This window comes from Topomyia yanbarensis, chromosome 1, assembly GCF_030247195.1.
Source record: "Topomyia yanbarensis strain Yona2022 chromosome 1, ASM3024719v1, whole genome shotgun sequence".
NCBI lineage: Eukaryota > Metazoa > Arthropoda > Insecta > Diptera > Culicidae > Topomyia > Topomyia yanbarensis.
Genome location: NC_080670.1, coordinates 110,404,104 through 110,430,562, shown reverse-complemented (window position 1 = coordinate 110,430,562; position 26,459 = coordinate 110,404,104). Strand labels below are relative to the sequence as shown.

General features: G+C 39.8%; 1 protein-coding gene and 2 long non-coding RNA genes across 3 annotated transcripts in view; 1 reads left to right on the top strand and 2 right to left on the bottom strand.

Moving 5' to 3' along the window:
* The window catches only part of LOC131694260 (syntaxin-binding protein 5), a 2,823,745-nt gene that overhangs the window by 1,301,159 nt on the left and 1,496,127 nt on the right, over positions 1–26,459 (bottom strand). The gene's annotated exons all lie outside the window — the stretch shown is intronic.
* On the top strand, positions 16,034–17,030 carry LOC131694297 (uncharacterized). Its single transcript, XR_009306454.1, has 3 exons — positions 16,034–16,079; positions 16,142–16,210; positions 16,288–17,030. It is a non-coding gene; the product is annotated as an uncharacterized LOC131694297 (long non-coding RNA).
* On the bottom strand, positions 22,805–23,801 carry LOC131694301 (uncharacterized). The gene is made up of 3 exons (XR_009306455.1): positions 23,756–23,801; positions 23,625–23,693; positions 22,805–23,547 (listed from the first exon to the last, which is right to left on the bottom strand). It is a non-coding gene; the product is annotated as an uncharacterized LOC131694301 (long non-coding RNA).

Below are 26,459 nucleotides of genomic sequence, written 5' to 3'. Positions count from 1 at the left end.
CCTTCAAATTCGTGGAGATTTGATCCCCTTCGCATTGTTTCATACACACCACTGAAAATAACCAAATTCACACAAGAACAATTGAAGTCATTGTTGCCATAAAATAACAAAAAAAAACTGTCAAAATGAACGCTTCATCGTACAAAAAGTTAACTGTAATTGTTTACTACAGTATACGTAGCATGCATCCCACATTTGACGTTCCTCAACCATAATAACGACAGCTTTCAAATAATTGCACAGAGAATTGGGGAATTCTTAAAAAATCAGGCGAGAGATGCGTAATATGTAGCAACAAAAATAGTAATATCTAATCACAACAATTTAATAAATACCATAGGTACCTATTTTTGCCCTATTCGGGAAGGTACCACATTATTTCATTATTAATTTTATTATTTCAGCTTCTTTGCTTTGTTATTAGGAGCCATTTTTTATTTCGATTATATAGGTTTTAGCCTTAAGGTCATTCGACTCTTATTAAAAGCCAATATAATAACAAAATTGTCTTGAGAATGGTGAAAATCTTCTGTTTGAGTGCAGCAAAAACTCTAATCGAGTAACCCAATTATCGCAACAACATTTGAGCCAATGCGTTGAACAAAGATGGCAGACGCTGCTCTAACCAAAGGCTTCAGATGGGTAGGATGATAATAGAAACAGAGTAAAAATAGGCTTATTATCCTACATGCTCTTTTAAACACATTTTCAAAAAATAATCAAGTGTCCCCAAATTAGGGATCGAGTCGCCACTAATCAAAAAATTTTCCATTTTTTTGTTATTTTTTAAAAATGCTCATAGCTCATGGCTAGTATAATATTTCCATGTAATTTTTTTATGATTATAAGTCAACCCTAGAAACAATATGAAACTACAAAAAATACATGGTTTTTTTTATCATTCGACGGAGTAGGATTGAAAAATAAAAAAGGGGATCAAGTCTCCTCAGTCTCCCCTAAAGCAATACGTACTCTGTATGTAACGGTCTCATTTTTAGTTAGTGAAAATTGGTAAGCGAGGAATAAAAATACAAAATGTTTAATATCTCCGTCGCTCGTGAACGGATTTTGACAGTATATAGCTTGTTCGAAAGGTATTTTCACAAAGTTTCTAATTATGTGCAAGAAAATATTGCTTTGTTTGAAAGTTATTTACTAAAAACCTGTAATGTTTTGACAAGATGACCCATATCTCAGAAAGTAGACAACATATCGAAAAACAAAAATAATAGTGTCAATTAGGCCTTTCATTTGAAACTAGTTTCATAATGATCGGTTCAGTCATTGCTGAGATAATTACATGACATTTTGTACATTCATACATACACACATACACACACACATACAGAGAGTAAGCGTCCCTCACCCAGCTAATGCGGAGCTCTGGCGTGGCGGACATTTATTCTCGCGCTACTCGTGGGATCAAACATGAAGTCAACTAAAAACAAAAACAAACAAACGGAGGTGCCAAACCCCTTTACTAGAGGTGGTTTGACGAGGTGCAACCGTTAAGGCCAAACGCCGTCTGGCCGAGGTAAGCGAGGGCGAGAGTGACGTCGCTGACCAGAGCGTTGGTACCAGCAACCCGGCGCGACCGGGGCAGGGGGGCCTTAACCCCTGGACGCTGGTCACCAGGAAGAAGCCGGCACCGACACCGGAGGCACCGCAGCCCACGAAGAAGGCCAAGGACAGAGGCGAGGCCTTGTGGTTAAAAACCGACAAGGACAAATACGCCGACGTCCTAAAGTCGATGAAGGCGGCCGAAAGCCTTTCGGCCCTTGGGCAAGATGTGCGTAGCGTGAGACGCACCAACACGGGAGAAATGCTTCTGGTGCTGAAGCGAGGCGCACAATCTAGTGCGGTATACAAGGCCTTGGCCCAAGAGGTCCTTGATGAAGGCGCCCAAGTCAGGTCGCTAGGGGCGGAAATGACTCTCCAGTGCAAGCATCTGGACGAGTTCACGACCGCAGAAGATGTCGTCGCAGCCGTTAAGGAACAATGCGACGTAACAATCGAGCGGGCCTCTGTGCGATTTAGAGATGGACCCTCTGGCACCCAAATAGCCTACCTCAGGCTACAGAAGGCGGATGCCAAAAAGGGAACCGAGAAAGGGAAGCTGAAGATCGGCTGGTCGGAATGCCCAATTAGCATACCCCAGCCGCCTTCAGTGGACAGGTGCTATCGGTGCCTTGAGTCCGGCCACAAAGCCTACGAGTGCAAGAACATAGACAGGAGCAAACTATGTCGTCGCTGCGGCAAGGAGGGGCATAAGGAGCGGGGTTGCACTAAGGCGTACAAGTGCCTTATCTGCACCGCTAAGAAGCAAGCCCATAAACATGCTATGGGCGGACCTTCGTGTCCCTTCGGTGAGGCAAATAAGAAGAAGCCGTGAACGTCACACAGCTAAATCTTAACCATTGTACAGCAGCCCAACAGCTGTTGTGGCAGTCGGTCTCGGAGTCGAGGACAGATGTCGCCCTCTTATCAGACCCGTACCGCATCCCTGCCGGCAACGGCAATTGGGTGTCGGACGGGTCTGGAATGGTGGCAATCTGTACAACGGGACGGTTCCCGGTTCAAGAGGTAATACACTCCTCCATCGAGGGTGTTGCGATTGCCAAGATCAATGGTGTGTTCTATTGCAGCTGCTACGCTCCACCAAGGTGGTCAATAGAACAGTTCAACCAGATGATCGACAGACTCTCGTCGGACCTATTGTGCCGGAATCCGGTAGTCATAGCGGGAGACTTTAACGCTTGGGCAGTGGAGTGGGGCAGCCTCTGTACAAATAGCAGGGGTCAAGCGCTAATGTAGCCACAAGCCCCTGGCCACCTGCACTACGAGACAGTGCGGGCACGGTCGAAATGGTGGCTCCAGTGACGAACGAAGAACTACTCGCAGTGGCTAAATCCCTAGCAATGAACAAAGCTCCAGGGCCGGATGGAGTTCCAAACAACGCTCTCAAGGCAGCAATCATAGCGAACCCGAACATGTTCAGGCTAGCTATGCAGAGATGCCTTGACGAGTGCCGTTTCCCCGATAGATGGAAAAGGCAGAAACTGGTGCTGTTGCCGAAGCCCGGGAAGCCGCCAGGCGACCCATCGGCGTACAGACCAATCTGTCTGATAGACACGACTGGCAAACTGCTTGAGAGGATCATCCTCAACAGGCTCACCCCGTACGCGGAAGGTACGGACGGTCTGTCAAGCAACCAGTTTGGCTTTCGGAAGGGAAAGTCCACAGTGGACGCTCTCAACTCTGTGATAAATACTGCCGAGATAGCGATCCAACGAAAAAGGCGAGGTATTCGATACTGTGCGTTAGTGACACTTGACGTGAAGTACGCATTCAACAGCGCAAGCTGGGATGCCATCGCGCTCTCGTTACACCGGTTTAGCCTACCGGTGGGTCTGTACCGGATCCTGGAAAGTTACTTCCAAAACCGCGTACTGCTATACGAGACCGATGCCGGTCAGAAAAGGGTTCCGATTACCGCCGGAGTCCCGCAGGGCTCGATCCTAGGCCCGGTGCTATGGAACCTCATGTATGACGGGGTTCTGAGACTGAAGTTCCCTCCTGGGGTCAAGATCGTCGACTTTGCTGACGACGTAACCTTGGAGGTCTACGGGGAGTCAATTCCTGAGGTAGAACTAACTGCAGAACACGCGATTAGCACGGTGGAGGAATGGATGAGCGCAAGATGCCTGGAGCTCGCTCATCATAAGACGAAGGTAGTTATCGTCAACAACCGCAAGTCGGCACAACATGCAGTTATCCATGTGGGAGAAGTCGCGATCACGTCACAGCGAAGTCTGAAGTCTCTCGGAGTCATTATAGACGACAAGCTGACCTTCGGCAGCCATGTCGACTATACGTGCAAGAGAGCGTCGACTGCTGTTGCGGCACTATCGAGAATGATGTCCAACAGCTCAAAGGTGTGCGCCAGCAGACGTAGGTTACTGGCAGGCGTTGCCGTATCTATCCTCAGGTACGGCGGCCCGTCATGGTCAAGAGCACTGAGGGTAACCAGTTACCTACAGAAACTGGAGAGCACCTACCACGTGATGTGCCTCAGAGTGATATCTGCCTACCGCACGGTATCACACGATGCATCCTGCGTGATAGCGAGCATGATGCCAGTCGGGCTGGTCATTCGGGAAGATGAGGAGTGCTCTGAGCTACGTGGAAATAGGGGAGCCCGCGAGCGCACCAGGGTGAACTCGGTCGCCAGATGGCAGCGTGAGTGGGACAACTCCTCGAAAGGTAGGTGGACCCACCGGCTGATACCTAGCATATCGAGCTGGGTGGGAAGACCCCATGGGGAAGTTCACTTCCACCTGACACAATTCCTGTCAGGCCATGGCTGTTTCCGTCAGTACCTCCACAGGTTCGGGCACGCGGAGGTCCCATTCTGCCCGGACTGCCCAGGTGTAGATGAAACTGCCGAACACATACTGTTCGTATGTCATCGGTTCGACGTCGAAAGAAGAGCAATGCTTGACGTCTGTGGCTGGGACACAACCCCTGATACCCTTATTCAGCGGATGTGTCAATCGGTGGAGAAGTGGAACGCAGTCTCGGCTGCTACCATCCAGATTGCCAGTAGGCTACAGGTTATCTGGCGAACCGAGCAACAGACGACGGGCACGGCTAACTAGTGATTGGTTAGCTGGAGCGAAAAAGGCCAAGCGCAAAATAAGAGAGTGAATGGTCTGTTCATGCCGAGGCAGGTTGACGCAGCGAATGGCAACCGCGTAAGGGGTAAACCCAGCCACCCCGAAGCAAGACAGAAGAGTGAGTGTATAGGCGTATAAGTGGACTGCCTCATGCCAAGACGGGAGGGTCGTAGCGTAGTATGTTGGAACTAAGCTATCGATGCCTCATGGCGTGACAGAAGAGTGAAAGGGTGAGCATCCAAGTCAGTCTCACACGGCATGTTAAGGGTGAGCATAAAAGTCAGCCTCACAGGTTGGTAGAGGCTAGCACAAAAGTAAGCCTAGCAAGGAATGAAAAAGGTGAGCACACAAGTCAGCCTCGCATGGTATGTCAGAAGTGGGGCCTAAGAAAAATGTCCCACATGGGATGCCAGGGGGAGTGACAAAGGTACATTAGAGTGGCACGATTGAGAGTGAATCAGGTGATAGGGTGAGCACCCAAGTCAGCCTCACATGGTATGGGTAGGGCGAGCACAAAAGTAAGCCTAGCAAGGAATGAGTAAGGTGAGCACACAAGTCAGCCTCGCATGGAACGTAAAAGGTGAGCACAAAAGTCAGCCTCATGTGGGAGTGTTTGAGAGTGAATCAAAGTGCGATTGAGAGAGCACCCAAGTAAGCCTCATACAGGATGTATGAACGCGTGAGTGAGAGTGAATGAGCACATTTAGTACAGCCATCCCCCCAGAAGTAATACCGAGAGGTAGTTCCTGGGAGGAATGATGGCGGAGCCCAATGGAGTTTAGTCGGTATTAATGGCTGGTCACCATTCGAGTCCGACACGCCCCCAGTGCACCCCGTGCGGTAGATTCGAGCCTACCAATAGCACGTGTACTGGGCTAGGACATAAAGGTCTTCTCCATTGTAAAAAAAAGCGCTAATGTAGGCGCTTGCGAAACTCGATACTGTGCTAGCTAATAATGGCTCCGCTAGTACATTCCGTAGAAACGGGGTGGAGGCGTGGATTGACGTAACATTTGCCAGCCCGAGTCTGGCTCCAGGCATAGAATGGAGGGTAGACGAAGGCTACACCCATAGCGATCATTTAGAAATCCGCTTTAGGATCAGCTATGGTGTGCAGCATCCGAGGGCGGGAGATCCCTGTCAGGTACGCGGGTGGAAGTCCAATCACTTCGACAGCCAAGCTTTCACCGCGGCCCTGGGACTGGAGGCCAACACCGACAGTCTAAGCGGGGATGCGCTGGTAGCTGTTCTATCACGCGCGTGCGACGCCACTATGCCGAGAAAAACACTGCCAAGAAGCGGCAGATGGCCGGTATACTGGTGGAGTGCCGAGATTGCAGCTCTACGGTCAGCCTGTCTCAGAGCTAGACGTAGGATGCAAAGAGCTCGCACCGAGGATGCAAGAGAGAACCGCCGTGAAGTGTTTCGAGCTGCGAAATTGGCCCTTAACAAGGCCATTAAAAGCAGCAAGAGAGCGTGTTCCGACAACCTGTGTGAGAGTGCCAACGCGAACCCGTGGGGTGACGCCTACAGGATTGTGATGGCCAAGACCAAAGGGAGCTCCTCACCCCCAGAACGGTCTCCGGTTGGCAACGATTATCGAAGTACCCTTACCGTCTCGAGCCACAAGCCCCTGGCCACCTGCACCACTAGACAGTGCGGGCACGGCCGAAATGGTGGCTCCAGTGACGAATGAAGAACTACTCGCAGTGGTGAAATCCCTAGCAATGCACAAAGCTCCAGGGCCGGATGGAGTTCCAAACAACGCTCTCAAGGCAACGATCATAGCGAACCCGAACATGTTCAGGCTAGCTATGCAGAGATGCCTTGACGAGTGCCGTTTCCCCGTTAGATGGAAAAGGCAGAAATTGGTGCTGTTGCCGAAGCCCGGGAAGCCGCCAGGCGACCCATCGGCGTACAGACCAATCTGTCTGATCGACACGACTGGCAAACTCAGTGATAAATACTGCCGAGATAGCGATCCAACGGAAAAGGCGAGGTATTCGATATTGTGCGTTAGTGACACTTGACGTGAAGAACGCATTCAACAGCGCAAGCTGTTACACCGGCTTAGCCTACCGGTGGGTCTGTACCGGATCCTGGAAAGTTACTTCCAGAACCGCGTACTGCTATACGAGACCGATGCCGGTCAGAAAAGGGTTCCGATTACCGCCGGAGTCCCGCAGGGCTCGATCCTAGGCCCGGTGCTATGGAACCTCATGTATGACGGGGTTCTGAGACTGAAGTTCCCTTCTGGGGTCAAGATCGTCGGCTTTGCTGACGACGTAACCTTGGAGGTCTACGGGGAGTCAATTCCTGAGGTAGAACTAACCGCAAAACACGCGATCAGCACGGTGGAGGAATGGATGAGCGCGAAAGGCCTGGAGCTCGCTCATCATAAGACGGAAGTAGACGTAAGCTACTGGCAGGCGTTGCCGTATCTATCCTCAGGTACGGCGGCCCGTCATGGTCAAGAGCACTGAGGGTAACCAGTTACCTACAGACACTGGAGAGCACCTACCGCGTGATGTGCCTCAGAGTGATATCTGCCTACCGCACGGTATCACACGATGCATCCTGCGTGATAGCGAGCATGATGCCAGTCGGGCTGGTCATTCGGGAAGATGAGGAGTGCTTCGAGCTACGTGGAAATAGGGGAGCCCGCGAGCGCACCAGGGTGACCTTGGTCGCCAGGTGGCAGCGTGAGTGGGACAACTCCTCGAAAGGTAGGTGGACCCACCGGCTGATACCTAGCATATCGAGCTGGGTGGGAAGACTCCATGGGGTCTCAATTATCTAGCTGAGTCGATTGGTATATGAGACTCGGCCCTCCGGGCCTCGGAAAAAGTTTACAAAGTTTGAGCGAATCCTATACATTTCTTTTGTAAGAAATATAAAACCGATGTGACTTAAATTGTGGAATATGCTTGGAATCCGGGACTTCCGGAATCGTCGATAGAGGACAATATACCCAAAGAATGTTTGATTGGAAATCAGTGATCTAGATGTGCGAATCGAAGTAATTTTGTGACCATTTCAATAGTTATTTAGTTCAGCGGTGTTACGATTGTACCGATTTATATGGAAAATTGCATTGTAAGCTTACTAACCAACCTGTAACTCCGGAACCAAGAGTCAGAACCGAATGAAATTCAGCAGCAGTCAATGGCATTACTGTATCTTTCATTAGAAATGAAGTTTGTAAAAATCTGTAGAGAATTCGCTGGGTAACAGGTGAGATATTTGCTTAAGAACTTGGCGAGTTCCCCGGAGGCATCATGAACCTTCATAGGGGACCAATATGGTCAAAGCTGCTTTGATTTATCATTAGTGATCCAGAACCGCAAACTAGAGTAATTTTGAATCCATTTTAGTATGTTTTACGTCATTTGAACATCATGGTTGTACCAGTTAATATGGGAATTTGCTGTGTGACCGCACTGTTCAACCCGTAACTCCGGAACCAGAAGTCGGATCAACTAAAAATTCAATAGCAGCTTATGGGAGCGTTATACCTTTCAAACGAAACAAAGTTTGTGAAAATCGGTTCAGTGATCTCTGAGAAAATTGTGTGAGTTTAAATGACACACACACATTCACACATACACACAGACATTTGCCGATCTCGACAAACTGAATCGAATGGTATATGACACCCGGCCCACCGGGCCTCGGTTGAAAAGTCGATTTTTTCAGTGATTGCATAGCCTTTCTTTATATGAGAAAGGCAAAAAGGGGCGAAGTCGGCTAAGTCCGAAAAAGTCGATTCTTATAAAAAACATTTTTTTCGAGATAACATAAAATCTCGAGGTTTCATGCATTTTAAAGATGTTTGGCATCAAAAATACGAATTCGATTTCTGAAATTTTATGGGGTCCCCCCTTGAAAATTTTTTTGGGTTCCGGCTTATATAGGAATTTCATATGGGACCGGTTCAGTGTATATTTCCGGAACCATATAAGCGATCCGTACGAAATTTTATAGACATCTGTCGGGATAATATAGCTATCATTTGGAACTAAGTTTGTGAAAATCGGCCCAACTATTTCCGGAAAACAAATGTGAGTCTGGTAATTTTGAAAGATGGCCGATTTTCCCGAGCACTTCCGTAACCGTCTATTGTGGTCAATGTAGTCAACGAAAGTTTAGTTGGCCGTCGGTGACCTAGAACTGCAAATTTAAGTTGCTTAAGAGAAATTTTTGCGAAATTTTTACTTCTTTTGCTTTCATCGGAGTATCGGTTTGAATCGGAATTTGCTTTGTAACCGCACACCACAACCCGTGACTCCGGAACCAGAAGTCGGATCAGGATGAAATTTAATATTCATTTACGGAGATAAAACGCCTTTCGTTTCAGACTAAGTTTGGTTGAATCGGTTAAGCCATCTCCGAGAAACTTATGTGACTATTATTCTGCATTTGGATACTTCCGCCGGGGCTTCCGGAACCGATGATGGTGGCCAAAGAGACTTTGAATGGCTGTTAGTGACCTAATAATACAAATCCAAGCAGATGTGCTCATATTTTGAAAAAAAATTCACCTTTATACGGTCGGTGTTAACTCAGACCGGAACAAGTCGCAAAATATCAAAAAATAAGATAATGATAGCACTGGATAAAGAATATCGTCAGCTACATTCGACTTTTGCCAGATTTGGAATATGTAACAATAAACAAGAATTATGGCAAAAATTAATTTCCAATAATAATGTAAAGGATGCTGCGATTCAAACTTTAAACTCGTTTTTCTCGAAATCAATATTTTGTCACTTAGTCCGGTCTGACTTAACACCGACCATACATTCATTGCAGAATTTGTTAAAATCGACATTTTCTGAGTGATCGAACTCATCACCCTGTAATTCCGGAACCGGAAGTCGGATCCATTAGAAATTCAATAGCAGCCTATGGGAATGTTGCACCTTTCATTTGGGACTAAGTTTGTGAAAATCGATTCAGCCATCTCTGAGAAAAGTGAGATTGTGTTCGCGTACACACACAGACGCACATACACACATACATACACACACTTACATACACACAGACATTTGCCGAACTCGACGAACTGAATCGAATGGTATATGTTACCTAGCCCTCCGGGCCTCCGTTAGAATGTGGGTATTCAGAGCAATTGCAATACCTTTCTATTGAGAAAGGTAAAAATGTTTTTAGAAATGGTATAACCCCCTCAAGATTAGCTGTAAAGTTTTTTTTTCAGTTTCATTAAATAAAACAAAATAATATTGAAATGTGTAACCCCCTAGTTTTAAGAAATTCAAAATGTAAAACAATGAAAAATGGCACCTTTAAGCTAACGCAAACGTGCCTTATCAAATAAATGAATTGAAAAAAAACCCTCAAGATAAATGAAGATGCTAGATGCTGGATTTATAGGTGTAATCAAACTTCATGAAACTCAGCTGAAGACACCTAATCACAAAAACATGAACGAGAGCTAAAAATACTTTTGTTCACCATTTTTCTGTTTGTGACCACGGTGCGGCGTCTCATCCGCACATGCGGCATCTCTCCCGCAATGACCTTTCTTTTTAAAAATGTTCATGGAAATTTGATGAATTTTTTTCACGACAAGAACCATTTCACAGTATTTTAGAATCTTGTCGTAATTGATAAAAAGGATTTCATCAAATATTGAATGGTTTACTTTGATGCAGGATCGACTTTAAGAAATGTGCAGCATCTCTCCCCAAACTACCCTAAGTGATGAAGTTCCATCTAGACAACTTGGAATTGTTCGGCGGTTATTTTAGCAATTGCAGATAGAAAAATGAAAAACGAAATTCGTTTCATCGAAATAATATTTGGCTTATTTAAATGGTTTATTACTAAATGGAACAATAATTAGGCGACAAATGGTAATCCACAAACAACAAACTATATTTTTTAAAGTATTCGAAATATGTATTTTATGTCTTCAGTAAAGTTATTAGCAAAAGCAAGAGCTACAAGTTAACTGAAGGCATCATCTCAACATAATCACTTTCCACGGTGTGTCTAAAACCATTATTAACAAAAAATGACCATAAATTTGGCATACGGCATTCGAAAGATACAGTATCCAAGCATCTTTTCGGTGAATTTCAAAATGATCCATCGAGAGATTCGAGAGAAATGACAATTTGAAGTTTTATGACACGTTTCATAAGGCTACCAGCAAACACCCACGGGTTTGGTCTTATCTTTATAAACAAAAAATATTTGTCTACTTATCTGGTACTTGGCATTCGAAATATATAGTAATCAAGTATATCCGCTGCAAGTTTGAAAATATTTCATTGACGGAATCGAAAGTTATGACGATTTGAATGTGGTATGCGGTCAAAGATAGGTTTTTTCCAGACTTCAAGCGTGAATCAATGTTTGTCCATTGACTATTTAGATCGTTTATACGTGTCGCTGTTTTAAAGAAAAGCCTTACCATTTAATTGCACAAATATAATACCCAAAAGGTGTTATTTATATGCTGCGCTGAAAAAATAAGACAATAGGGTTGTCTACCTAACGTTAACTATAACGTGTAAATTGAAAAAAAAAAAATGAATAAAAGTTGGAATGTTTACTTTAAAGGCTATATCTCAGTGGTTTGTTGACTGACTCTAATTGTTCTTTCATTACTTTACATTACATCACTGGTAGACGTTTTATCAACAATTTTCCTTCAGAGGAATATAAAATAGAGTTGTCTACCTCAAACAATAGACAATATAATTGATCTCAACTATACGTTTTATCATTATTAAGTGAATATTTTTGTATTAAGCTAAGCTTGCTAAAGCTAAAAAGCATCTGAATGTCAAATTCTTTTGTTAAATTCATTTAGACAATAAAACTGACAATAGTTAGATATATTAACAGATGCATTTGTGTTGATGACATCTCCTTTGACCAGTTTTTGACATCAGTCAACCCAACCAGCGAACCATGAATGTACAAAATTTTGAACAAAATCCATACCATAACACACACACATATATATATATATATATATATATATATATATATATATATATATATATATATATATATATATATATATATATATATATATATATATATATATATATATATATATATATATATATATATATATATATATATATATATATATATATATATATATATATATATATATACAGGGTGTTTGGTTCATGGTTAAGAATCTCTCGGGGGGTGACAGACTGCCATATTTGGAGAAAAAAATTGTTCTACACATACCATCAAATCTCAACCGTTACAGAGTTATTGAACTTTTTGTGTAAAAAACTTATTTGTCTTAAAATACCTCTAACTTTGAAAGTATACTTTGTATTTTAAATGTTTCAGTTCCATTTGAAAGGTGAGAAAATTTCCTATTGAATCGTGTTCTCATATCTTTTAAGTAATTAGTTTTAATTACCTTTTAACTGTAAAGTAGTTAAAAGTTAGTGTTTTTGAGGAGGTTTTTGCTAATTTTCTCGAAATAATGAAGTATGATTATAGCAATATCCAGTATCCAAAAGTTGAGTTTTGGGACGATTCATAATTTGTTCTTGGACGTCATATTTCTATCTCTTCTCATTTCTTAGTAATTTCATTACTATACTTTTCCCGTAACCGACTTGCAAGTGCTTAAAAGACTCTAATCTAAAAAATATGCTTTATATCATTATTTACAAGATTTCATTGGAAAGCTGAGAAAATTTCCTATCAATGTATGTACAAATGTCTTTTAGTTAAGTGTACTAAATGATTTTTTACTAACGAAATATCTCAAAATTTGTGTTTTTTGGAGAGTTTTTTAATTATTCTAATTATTAATCAACAAAATTTATCGTTACTATTGTTCATTTGATGCCCCTTAATGTTCTCTATAACTTTTAATTTGACACTTTATCTACATCTCTTTTCATTTTGCTGCTATTTAATAGTTAACACAGCATGAGCTCGCCACAAATGTAGTGGGTTCGAAATCGTTATTTTTGCATATGAAACGATGTGATAAAAACGATTTTGCGTCGAAACCAAAAGAGATAATTGAATGGAGTCAAAGAAAGAACTGTAGAGCTTGCTGAGATGCATTATTTCCATGATAATAATGGTGATGTTTATAATTTACTATTTTAAGAAAATTAACGAAAATGCTAATAATAGCACTAACTTTAAACTAATTTACTTTTAAAAGAATACTAAATTCACTTAACTGAAAGGTATTAATACATTTTTCACTGTAAAATTTTCCTGGCTTTCGAATAAAAAGAAAAAAAGTACAATAAGTGCCGTAATTTTTCAATTAGAGCTGGTACTAGTGAAAATAACATAAAAATATCCAAGTTGAATAACCCAAAATCATGAAAATAAGAAAAGGTAAGTGTATCATGTCAAAGAACAAATTAAGCAGCTCATCAAGACTAACAATCTGAATTATTAAAATGATGAGGTTAACTATTATGATTTTCAAGAAATGAACGAAAAATCGTCTGAAATTGTTTAATTTTCAATAAATTACTTTGAAAAGGCTATTTAAACTCATTAGCTGAAACATGTGAGGGCATTACTCAATGCGAAATTTTCTCACCTTTCGAATGGAACTAAAACATTTAAAATACAAAGTATACTTTTAAAGTTAGAGGTATTTTAAGACAAATAAGTTTTTTACACTAAAAGTTCAATAACTCTGTAACGGTTGAGATTTGATGGTATGTGTAGAACAATTTTTTTCTCCAAATATGGCAGTCTATCACCCCCCGAGAGATTCTTAACCATGAACCAAACACCCTGTATATATATATATATATATATATATATATATATATATATATATATATATATATATATATATATATATATATATATATATATATATATATATATATATATATATAAATATATATATATATATATATATATATATATATATATATATATATATATATATATATATATATATATATATATATATATATATATATATATATATATATATATATATATATATATATATATATATATATATATATATATATATATATATATATATATATCATCAAATCTCAACCGTTACAGAGTTATTGAACTTTTTGTGTAAAAACTTATTTGTCTTAAAATACTTCTAATTTTAAAAGTATACTTTGTAATTTAAATGTTTCAGTTCCATTCGAATGGTGAGAAAATTTCCTATTGAATCGTGTTCTCATATCTTTTAAGTAATTAGTTTTAATTACCTTTTAACTGTAAAGTTGTTAAAAGTTAGTGTTTTTGAGGAGGTTTTTGCTAGTTTTCTCGAAATAAAGAAGTATGATTATGGCAATATCCATTATCCAAAAGTTGGGTTTTGGAACGATTCATGATTTGTTCTTGGACGTCATATTTCTATCTCTTCTCATTTCTTTGTAATTTCATTACTATACTTTTCCTGTAACCGACTTGCAAGTGCTTAAAAGACTCTAATCTAAAAAATATTTTTATATCGTTATTTACAAGATTTCATTGGAAAGCTGAGAAAATATCCTTTCAGTGTATGTACAAATATCTTTTAGTTAAGTGTACTAAATTATTTTTTACTAACGAAATAACTCAAAATTTGTGTTTTTTTGGAGTTTTTTAATTATTCAACAAAATTTATCGTTACTCTTGTTCATTTGATGCCCCTTAATGTTCTCTAACTTTTTATTAGATACTTTGTCTATATCTTTTTTCATTTAGCTGCTTTTTAATAGTTAACACAGCATGAGCTCGCCACAAACGTAGTGGGTTCGAAATCATTATTTTTGCATATGAAACGATGTGATTAAAACGATTTTGCGTCGAAACCAAAAGAGATAATTGAATGGAGTCAAAGAAAGAACTGTAGAACTTGCTGAGATGCATTTTTTCCATGATAATAATGGTGATGTTTATTATTTACTATTTTAAGAAAAATAACGAAAATGCTAATAATAGCACTAACTTTAAATTAATTTACTTTTCAAAGAATACTAAATTCACTTAACTGAAAGGTATTAATACATTTTTCACTGTAAAATTTTCCTGGCTTTTGAATAAAAAGAAAAAAAGTACAATAAGTGCCGTAATTTTTCAATTAGAGCTGGTACTAGTGAAAATGACATAAAAATATCCAAGTTGAATAACCCAAAATCATGAAAATAAGAAAAGGTAAGTGTATCATGTCAAAGAACGAATTAAGCAGCTCACCAAGACTAACAATCTGAATTATTAAAATGATGAGGTTACCTATTAGGATTTTCAAGAAATGAACGAGAAATCGTTCAAAATTGTTTAATTTTCAATAAATTACTTTGAAAAGGCTACTTAAACTCATTAGCTGAAACATGTGAGGGCATCACTCAATGCGAAATTTTCTCATTTTTCGAATGGAACTAAAACATTTAAAATACAAAGTACACTTTTAAAGTTAGAGGTATTTTAAAACAAATAAGTTTTTTACACTAAAAGTTCAATAACTCTGTAACGGTTGAGATTTGATGGTATGTGTAGAACAATTTTTTTCTCCAAATATAACAGTCTATCGCTCCCCGAGGGATTCTTAACCATGAACCAAACACCATATATATATATATATATATATATATATATATATATATATATATATATATATATATATATATATATATATATATATATATATATATATATATATATATATATATATATATATATATATATATATATATATATATATATATATATATATATATATATATATATATATATATATATATATATATATATATATATATATATATATATATATATATATATATATATATATATATATATATATATATATTGTAACGAGTACATTATTGTAAATATGTAAATGTATATAGTTATAATTTAACTTAGTTTTTTTATATTATTAATATTTAATTTTCGTTGTTCATGTTTACCGCGTTCATAAAATCGAGCTGCTACGGTAGCGCGAGAGAGACTTCTTTAAAATAGACTTGCTATAATCCACTTGAGTTACCACCGTTCTTCGCACGCGCCAATTTGCAGTTTGATTTGCCTAGCGTCGCTACCGATGGGAGTGTAATTTGGCTACCGAAAGAGGCTATCGACCTTATCAAGAGTTCACGAACCCTTGCATCCTTCGGTGAAGAGTCTGTTTCACTCTGATGGCTGGCAAGCGACAGGCTGGCACACTTGAAGCCACCCGTAGAAATGAGATGCTGTTATGCAGCTGGGGAAACTCGGGACTGTTAATGCGAATTCGAGAATGTCGCTATTGTCCACTTCGTGGAGAATACGTCAGATCCGCTAACGAAGACCTTCAAACCGCGGTTAATCTGAGGATTCTCAAAGCCCAATAAACCACTTTGAACTAATCAGTGGAAGAGGCAAGAGTGGTTCGTAATTTGTTCGCGCCGTGATGTGTTCAGCGTGGTAATTAAATTCGGCCTTAAAGGTTTCACCAAGTTCAATAATCAGTTTCCCTTCCCTAACAGAATAGCAATTGATAGTGCAACCCAAATTAGCTTGGCGATTCTTGTGTGCGCGCCGAAGAAGATTTTAAGGTAAACCCGTAATTTTGGTTACCAAAAAAATGTGCTTGTGCTTATTTGTTCCCGTGCAACGGCAATCTATTTCACAGGTTCGTGGCAGCCGTCGAACGTCCAAAGCATCACATCTCCTCGTTGGTAACCACTCTTGACCCCACGGTTCGTCTCAAGGTTGGTCCCGGTGGTACACGTGGCCGGAAGAAGGCAGCATCCGTCAAACCGCGCCTTGGCAGGACCATTCGACTACCGAAACGCAGTACCAGCACACCCAGTACATTTTCCGGTGACGACCGGGAGATTTGGCGGCACTACCCCGCCAGCAGTCCACGAATCGGCGGTGAAGATTATCGTCGTACATTAGGCGCGATCAGGAGTGATCGCACGTCGCATCAGCAGCAGCAGCAGTAGAAGGAATCGCCGTCTCCCGCCCAACATCGTCACGTAAAACCTAGGTCGTGAGTAGAGTGTTTTTATGTTTGTGATGTCCATGCGCATGGGGTCACCATAGACGGCCGTACCCTACCGTCCAGTTTTGCCATCCGTGGCTCGCCCATATAGATTGCCGTTCAATTAGCACAGCACTGAACAAAGCACACCTCGAGAGGACGCACAATGGGTAGTATTGCGTCGCACTAGATAGGAGAGAGGATGATTGAAGGGAAGGGAAAACTGCCTAGCTAGGTTGAAACGAATATCGGAATGAGAAACTGAAGGAGGATTGTATAAATAAATGTATTGATGTAGCGAAAATGTGCTGTTTGCGATATAGCAGAAAAATGCATCCCGTAGGGTAAATGTACTGATTGTCGTCTTGGTGAAGTTTTTCAGTTCTAGTTAAATCGGGTCGTGTTAGTTTTTTTGGTTGTTTTGTTTTTTACTGGGGAGGTTGGCCCCGATACCATCCGGAATCACTCTCTAGTCGAACTCTGGTTGATCGAATTGGCGGTTTGGACTTTGCCAGTGATGATAACAACCCGCGAGTGTAATCTTCGTTTCGGAATAAATTCGCATTAGCCGTTTCGGATTATCTTTGGCTCGTATAGCACGCGGATCATCGACGCGGACGGACTGTGTCTCCAGCTAACTTGCTTCCTTCCTAAAGAGAGGAAAACCAGAACCTTCTCCCGAGGGGTCTCACTAGGCCGGGCAGCTCTATAACAGGTGGGTGGTCTCTCAACTGAGAGTGGCGCATAAACCACCCACTTACCTACCTCGGAAGCTCGTTAGGCTGGCCAGTTGCATTGGCGCCCAACAATACCAGGCTTTTAGTTTCGTTGCAGCCAAGTCACATTGGCACCCAACAAAACTAGGTTTTTTTTAGTTTTCTTACCAATTTCGATTGGTGTTCAAAGAAAACGAAAATTTCTGTGCAATACAGGTGGGCGAAGAAAGAAGTTTTTTTTGTGTGGTAACTTTTCCTCTGAAAAGGGGACTTTTCTCAATTGTACATATCATTTCCATTATTTAGTTAATCCATATTATATATTTGTTATTTGCATGTTAATTTATTTTTTCCAATCATTACATTATATTTTCTTTGTTATTTATTGGTTATCCTAATATAATCTAAGCTTTTTCGGATTTATAATTACATTATACGTACGCCTACATCACCTTATTACTTGCTATAACGGGGTGAATGCTACAAAATGAATCGACTTTTCCCACACGCGGAAGATCTCAATCAAGAAGAAGTTGACTATGAATTAATGATTCGTGGGCAACCAGAAGAGGTATTTAAACTTGACTTACCAGGGAAACAAAGACAGCTAAGAAGTTTGTTCAGGGAAGATCAACAAGAATGTCGAAACTATCGGTCATCTCTGAATATCAGGGACGAGGGCCCGTATATAGAAGGAAGAATCGTGAATTTAGAGAAGGCATTGTCGAGAAAGGTGGAACCGAAATTAGAATCTAGAGTACTGCATTACTGGTATCGGGTGAAGCGGTGTTTGGCTTCCAGTGAAGAAGAAAAGAAAGAGAGGAGGGAGCTAACACGACGAATTGAGAAGGTTATGGTAGATTTTCAGTTTGGACCACCGCTGTCCCCGTATAAGGACCAAATTAACAACATTATCCAAGGGGCCGAAGGGGGTACAGCCATGTCAAATCAGGTAGGCGGGTTTACACTGCCGACAAACCAGGGGACTCAGGAATTCATCTTCCAAAATCTGCCAGACACGTCGAAGGGGGCAGTCCAAAAACAAACTCCAGTGATTGATGGCTCGATGATCACGGTTTCACAGGAAGAATGGACGAATATGAAAAAGACACTGGTAGAGCTGATGGAACAGGTCAAAACCAACAACGTGCAGAACACAAGAAGTGGGTTTCATGAAGCTACGAACTGGGAAACACAACGCCACGAAAGAGAAGAGATGCGCGGCATCGACCAGGGAAGAACCGGCCAGGATAGAGTTCAACCCCCGCGCGACCAGTTGCCAGGTTTCTCGGGACAGGACCAGGATACTGAATCGAGCGACAACGAAGATGGAAGGCGACGACGTCAGTGGAACAGAAACAGCGTAGAAGACGAGTGGTCCAGTCACGGAAGCTATCGATCGACAAGACAGTTGGGTTGGCAACCCGAAATCCCACAACGCAGAACGAGACATGGTAGACGAGATGAAGGGTATGGACGTGTGGAAAAATGGAAGTTGCGATTCACGGGAGAGTCAAGGTCCCTAACAGTAGAAAACTTTCTATACAAGGCGAGAAAGTTAGCAGAACGGGAGGGTGCATCCAAGCCATTAAGTGGAACGATTCCGAGCTATGTACCTCCGAATGGAGCGACCACAGATTACGATGAGCAAGAAAACACCGTTAAGGGTAACTAGCATCTTAGGACAATCTTGAAGAACTCGTACAGGAACGTCTCAGGACAGACCTGTTCTTGTAGATACCAAGATTGACCTTAATTAGCTAAAGTTGTTTACCAGCTACGAATATGCTTCCACGAAGACCATTAATCAATAACGATTTATTAAAAAAAAAAATATGAATGGGTAACCCACACATCAGCCTTCAAGGTAGAAGTAACGACCAGATAACAAAAGAGTCGCGAAGCGTTTCGAAGGACGAATGTAAATAGTCTGTATATAGTAGATTAGTTTATTAATATATTTCTTCCCTATCGTAAATTTTCTAATATTAATGTTTAGTAATAACTGTTAGTTTTAATACTCTAAAATACTCGCGATTATCCAACGATGGTCGAAACCCATTCGGCATTCTTCCTTCCTTCAGGGAATATTTGCCATCAAGAATGTAAATAAGCTGCATACTCCTTTCCATTCGAAGGGACATTTGCCCGTTGTATATATTGTTTTGTTGTTGTTTTTTTCGTTGATGATTCGTCTTCCTACGTAGATGAAATGTAGATTAGATTTGTTTCAAAACACATACCTTAAGAGCTTCTCTCTATAGTGCGCGATTTATCCCTCGTAGGAACATATTCGGGTTTAAGTAGCCAAACCTTTTCTCGTTCATTTTCCATCGTATCCTATACCGCATCCTTTCCTTCCTGGTTCCCATACATCAACAATTTCCTTTTTACATCCTGGTATTTAAATATTCTATCCATTTCCACTTCCATACACCGAAATATCCTGTCCTGCTGTCACATATCCTCAAATCCTTCCTCTTGCCATATATTGAAATATCCATTCCTGTTCACATCCATGTAATTTTTTTTCCATCGCAACTTAGTTTCTCTTGCATCCAACTTTTTTTTCACGATCTTCATAGCATTCCTTTCAACAATTTGCCCTTAGATTTTCAATCATTCCAATCGTAAATTTTTCTTAGCCAGTCCCGTCCTTCATCAAATTTCCATCCCTTATGCTTTATCCAAACTGCATAATTTCCTCAGCGAGTTCCTTCCTTCCTTACCCATCCGTTCCTTTCACGCTAGCAGAGTATCGATCTCCCCCCAGGCACGGTCGGTCCTAACCTGAAAAAAAGAAACAGCCTTTACACCCGATTTGGAACGCATACCTGTTTGTACTTTCCGTTTTTGTTTCTCCAATGCTCGCTCCACGATTGCTTCACGTAAGCTGCCGTAGTTTCCGGATTCCACCCGTTTTTTTCGCGATTCCGATCGAGTTTTCCGTCGGAACAACCTCGCACACACGATTCTTTTTCACATTTGACACTTTTTCTCTTTTGACGTTTCTTCTAAGATGCTGTTGAGCTTGTATGTTAGGTAGACCGGTAATGATCGCGTGTCGGAATACGTAACGTAGATGGATTCTGATGCGGTTGATATATGAGGGGTGCGTGAATGAGTTTGTTTTCGTGTGAATATTTTTCTTGAAGAATTTTGTTATCGGACAAGTTCTGGTGTTTAAAAATTCTTTTAAGATAGTTTTTCGTTTCGAGGTCGTAATTGACATTAATTGCAGAGATGCTTCTCTGTATGGTGAATTGCGGTTTGGAACAGGTTTATTTTGTGAGGAAAGTTTGTACCCTATAATCTCGCTGCATGCTGGGGCAGGGTTACAAACTGGACTCACTAGTCCCAGTGTTTCACGTAGGTGAAATATTTCGAGAGTATTGTCTTCGCGAATCGGTACGTCCTGGTGTAGAAGATAATATTCCGGTCATTATTTCTGTGAGCTTGCTCAAGGTTTGTCGACACCTTTGAGTTGAAGCTAAATTTTTGTACTTTGTTTGAATGTGGGTTTGAATGGGAGGTATGAATGCGCAGTGCGAACGGTTTCAACAGTCATCGAGAAAGGGCGTTAATTAACTTTTTTTTGTGAGATTTATTCCTTTTGTCAAGCACTTTACACGTTATAGCTATACAGTCGATTTGGCCTAAAGTTATATTTAAGATGTTATTAGTCCAACTTTTGCTGGAGACTGAAGACGAATGTCGATGATAGTCAGTGGCAGGCCTTATCTGTGATGGATAAGGTGCTGTAAATAGAGATTGAGCCAACTTCGTTGGTGATGACCATATATGACCCTAAAAGTTGAACATGAGTTTTGAATGCGACTTGATGTGGCCTACGAAAATTTGATTGGTGTATTCTTTCCAATCAAATTTTCGTAAATTTAGTAGGGAATGATGTAACGAGTACATTATTGTAAATATGTAAATGTATATAGTTATAATTTAACTTAGTTTTTTTATATTATTAATATTTAATTTTCGTTGTTCATGTTTACCGCGTTCATAAAATCGAGCTGCTACGGTAGCGCGAGAGAGACTTCTTTAAAATAGACTTGCTATAATCCACTTGAGTTACCACCGTTCTTCGCACGCGCCAATTTGCAGTTTGATTTGCCTAGCGTCGCTACCGATGGGAGTGTAATTTGGCTACCGAAAGAGGCTATCGACCTTATCAAGAGTTCACGAACCCTTGCATCCTTCGGTGAAGAGTCTGTTTCACTCTGATGGCTGGCAAGCGACAGGCTGGCACACTTGAAGCCACCCGTAGAAATGAGATGCTGTTATGCAGCTGGGGAAACTCGGGACTGTTAATGCGAATTCGAGAATGTCGCTATTGTCCACTTCGTGGAGAATACGTCAGATCCGCTAACGAAGACCTTCAAACCGCGGTTAATCTGAGGATTCTCAAAGCCCAATAAACCACTTTGAACTAATCAGTGGAAGAGGCAAGAGTGGTTCGTAATTTGTTCGCGCCGTGATGTGTTCAGCGTGGTAATTAAATTCGGCCTTAAAGGTTTCACCAAGTTCAATAATCAGTTTCCCTTCCCTAACAGAATAGCAATTGATAGTGCAACCCAAATTAGCTTGGCGATTCTTGTGTGCGCGCCGAAGAAGATTTTAAGGTAAACCCGTAATATTGGTTACCAAAAAAATGTGCTTGTGCTTATTTGTTCCCGTGCAACGGCAATCTATTTCACAGGTTCGTGGCAGCCGTCGAACGCCCAAAGCATCACATCTCCTCGTTGGTAACCACTCTTGACCCCACGGTTCGTCTCAAGGTTGGTCCCGGTGGTACACGTGGCCGGAAGAAGGCAGCATGCGTCAAACCGCGCCTTGGCAGGACCATTCGACTACCGAAACGCAGTACCAGCACACCCAGTACATTTTCCGGTGACGACCGGGAGATTTGGCGGCACTACCCCGCCAGCAGTCCACGAATCGGCGGTGAAGATTATCGTCGTACATTAGGCGCGATCAGGAGTGATCGCACGTCGCATCAGCAGCAGCAGCAGTAGAAGGAATCGCCGTCTCCCGCCCAACACCGTCACGTCCTTCCTAAAGAGAGGAAAACCAGAACCTTCTCCCGAGGGGTCTCACTAGGCCGGGCAGCTCTATAACAGGTGGGTGGTCTCTCAACTGAGAGTGGCGCATAAACCACCCACTTACCTACCTCGGAAGCTCGTTAGGCTGGAGACACAGTCCGTCCGCGTCGATGATCCGCGTGCTATACGAGCCAAAGATAATCCGAAACGGCTAATGCGAATTTATTCCGAAACGAAGATTACACTCGCGGGTTGTTATCATCACTGGCAAAGTCCAAACCGCCAATTCGATCAACCAGAGTTCGACTAGAGAGTGATTCCGGATGGTATCGGGGCCAACCTCCCCAGTAAAAAACAAAACAACCAAAAAAACTAACACGACCCGATTTAACTAGAACTGAAAAACTTCACCAAGACGACAATCAGTACATTTACCCTACGGGATGCATTTTTCTGCTATATCGCAAACAGCACATTTTCGCTACATCAATACATTTATTTATACAATCCTCCTTCAGTTTCTCATTCCGATATTCGTTTCAACCTAGCTAGGCAGTTTTCCCTTCCCTTCAATCATCCTCTCTCCTATCTAGTGCGACGCAATACTACCCATTGTGCGTCCTCTCGAGGTGTGCTTTGTTCAGTGCTGTGCTAATTGAACGGCAATCTATATGGGCGAGCCACGGATGGCAAAACTGGACGGTAGGGTACGGCCGTCTATGGTGACCCCATGCGCATGGACATCACAAACATAAAAACACTCTACTCACGACCTAGGTTTTACGTGACGATGTTGGGCGGGAGACGGCGATTCCTTCTACTGCTGCTGCTGCTGATGCGACGTGCGATCACTCCTGATCGCGCCTAATGTACGACGATAATCTTCACCGCCGATTCGTGGACTGCTGGCGGGGTAGTGCCGCCAAATCTCCCGGTCGTCACCGGAAAATGTACTGGGTGTGCTGGTACTGCGTTTCGGTAGTCGAATGGTCCTGCCAAGGCGCGGTTTGACGGATGCTGCCTTCTTCCGGCCACGTGTACCACCGGGACCAACCTTGAGACGAACCGTGGGGTCAAGAGTGGTTACCAACGAGGAGATGTGATGCTTTGGACGTTCGACGGCTGCCACGAACCTGTGAAATAGATTGCCGTTGCACGGGAACAAATAAGCACAAGCACATTTTTTTGGTAACCAAAATTACGGGTTTACCTTAAAATCTTCTTCGGCGCGCACACAAGAATCGCCAAGCTAATTTGGGTTGCACTATCAATTGCTATTCTGTTAGGGAAGGGAAACTGATTATTGAACTTGGTGAAACCTTTAAGGCCGAATTTAATTACCACGCTGAACACATCACGGCGCGAACAAATTACGAACCACTCTTGCCTCTTCCACTGATTAGTTCAAAGTGGTTTATTGGGCTTTGAGAATCCTCAGATTAACCGCGGTTTGAAGGTCTTCGTTAGCGGATCTGACGTATTCTCCACGAAGTGGACAATAGCGACATTCTCGAATTCGCATTAACAGTCCCGAGTTTCCCCAGCTGCATAACAGCATCTCATTTCTACGGGTGGCTTCAAGTGTGCCAGCCTGTCGCTTGCCAGCCATCAGAGTGAAACAGACTCTTCACCGAAGGATGCAAGGGTTCGTGAACTCTTGATAAGGTCGATAGCCTCTTTCGGTAGCCAAATTACACTCCCATCGGTAGCGACGCTAGGCAAATCAAACTGCAAATTGGCGCGTGCGAAGAACGGTGGTAACTCAAGTGGATTATAGCAAGTCTATTTTAAAGAAGTCTCTCTCGCGCTACCGTAGCAGCTCGATTTTATGAACGCGGTAAACATGAACAACGAAAATTAAATATTAATAATATAAAAAAACTAAGTTAAATTATAACTATATACATTTACATATTTACAATAATGTACTCGTTACAATATATGATTTATGAATTTATGATTTTAATTTCCCTGATTTATAGTATGCGTTCGCTGCATTGAACCAATGTGTAGAAATCGAAAGGTCATCGTTTTGAATATAAAAATATTGACTAAATACTGATAATACATATAGTAGAGATCATTTATATTGTCTATTATTTTAGGTAGACAACTTTATTGTATATTCTTCTGCAGTAAAAATTGTTGATAAAACGTCTACCAGTTAGGTAATGAAAAAAAAACAATTTAAGTCAGTCCACAAACCACTGATATATGGCCTTTTGAAGTAAACATTCCAACTTTTATCCATTTGTTTAAATTTACACATTATATTTAACGATAGGTAGACCACCTATTTTCATATTTTTTCAGTGCAGCATATAAATAACACCCTTTGGGCATTATATTTATGCAACTATTTAATTATTTATTTATTTATTACATCTTCGATATATATATATATATATATATATATATATATATATATATATATATATATATATATATATATATATATATATATATATATATATATATATATATATATATATATATATATATATATATATATATATATATATATATATATATATATATATATATTATATATATATATACATATATATATATATATATATATATATATATATATATATATATATATATATATATATATATATATATATATATATATATATATATCGAAGATGTAATAAATAAATAAATAATTAAATAGTTGCATAAATATAATGCCCAAAGGGTGTTATTTATATGCTGCACTGAAAAAATATGAAAATAGGTGGTCTACCTATCGTTAAATATAATGTGTAAATTTAAACAAATGGATAAAAGTTGGAATGTTTACTTCAAAAGGCCATATATCAGTGGTTTGTGGACTGACTTAAATTGTTTTTTTTTCATTACCTAACTGGTAAACGTTTTATCAACAATTTTTACTGCAGAAGAATATACAATAAAGTTGTCTACCTAAAATAATAGACAATATAAATGATCTCTACTATATGTATTATCAGTATTTAGTCAATATTTTTATATTCAAAACGATGACCTTTCGATTTCTACACATTGGTTCAATGCAGCGAACGCATACTACAAATCAGGGAAATTAAAATCATAAATTCATAAATCATATATATATATATATATATATATATATATATATATATATATATATATATATATATATATATATATATATATATATATATATATATATATATATATATATATATATATATATATATATATATATATATATATATTATATATATATATATATATATATATATATATATTATATATATATATATATATATATATATATATATATATATATATATATATATATATATATATATATATATATATATATATATATATATATATATATATATATATATATATATATATATATATATGTATATATATATATATATATATATATATATATATATATATATATATATATATATATATATATATATATATATATATATATATATATATATATATATATATATATATATATATATATATATATATATATATATATATATATATATGGTGTTTGGTTCATGGTTAAGAATCCCTCGGGGAGCGATAGACTGTTATATTTGGAGAAAAAAATTGTTCTACACATACCATCAAATCTCAACCGTTACAGAGTTATTGAACTTTTAGTGTAAAAAACTTATTTGTTTTAAAATACCTCTAACTTTAAAAGTGTACTTTGTATTTTAAATGTTTTAGTTCCATTCGAAAGATGAGAAAATTTCGCATTGAGTGATGCCCTCACATGTTTCAGCTAATGAGTTTAAGTAGCCTTTTCAAAGTAATTTATTGAAAATTAAACAATTTTGAACGATTTCTCGTTCATTTCTTGAAAATCCTAATAGGTAACCTCATCATTTTAATAATTCAGATTGTTAGTCTTGGTGAGCTGCTTAATTCGTTCTTTGACATGATACACTTACCTTTTCTTATTTTCATGATTTTGGGTTATTCAACTTGGATATTTTTATGTCATTTTCACTAGTACCAGCTCTAATTGAAAAATTACGGCACTTATTGTACTTTTTTTCTA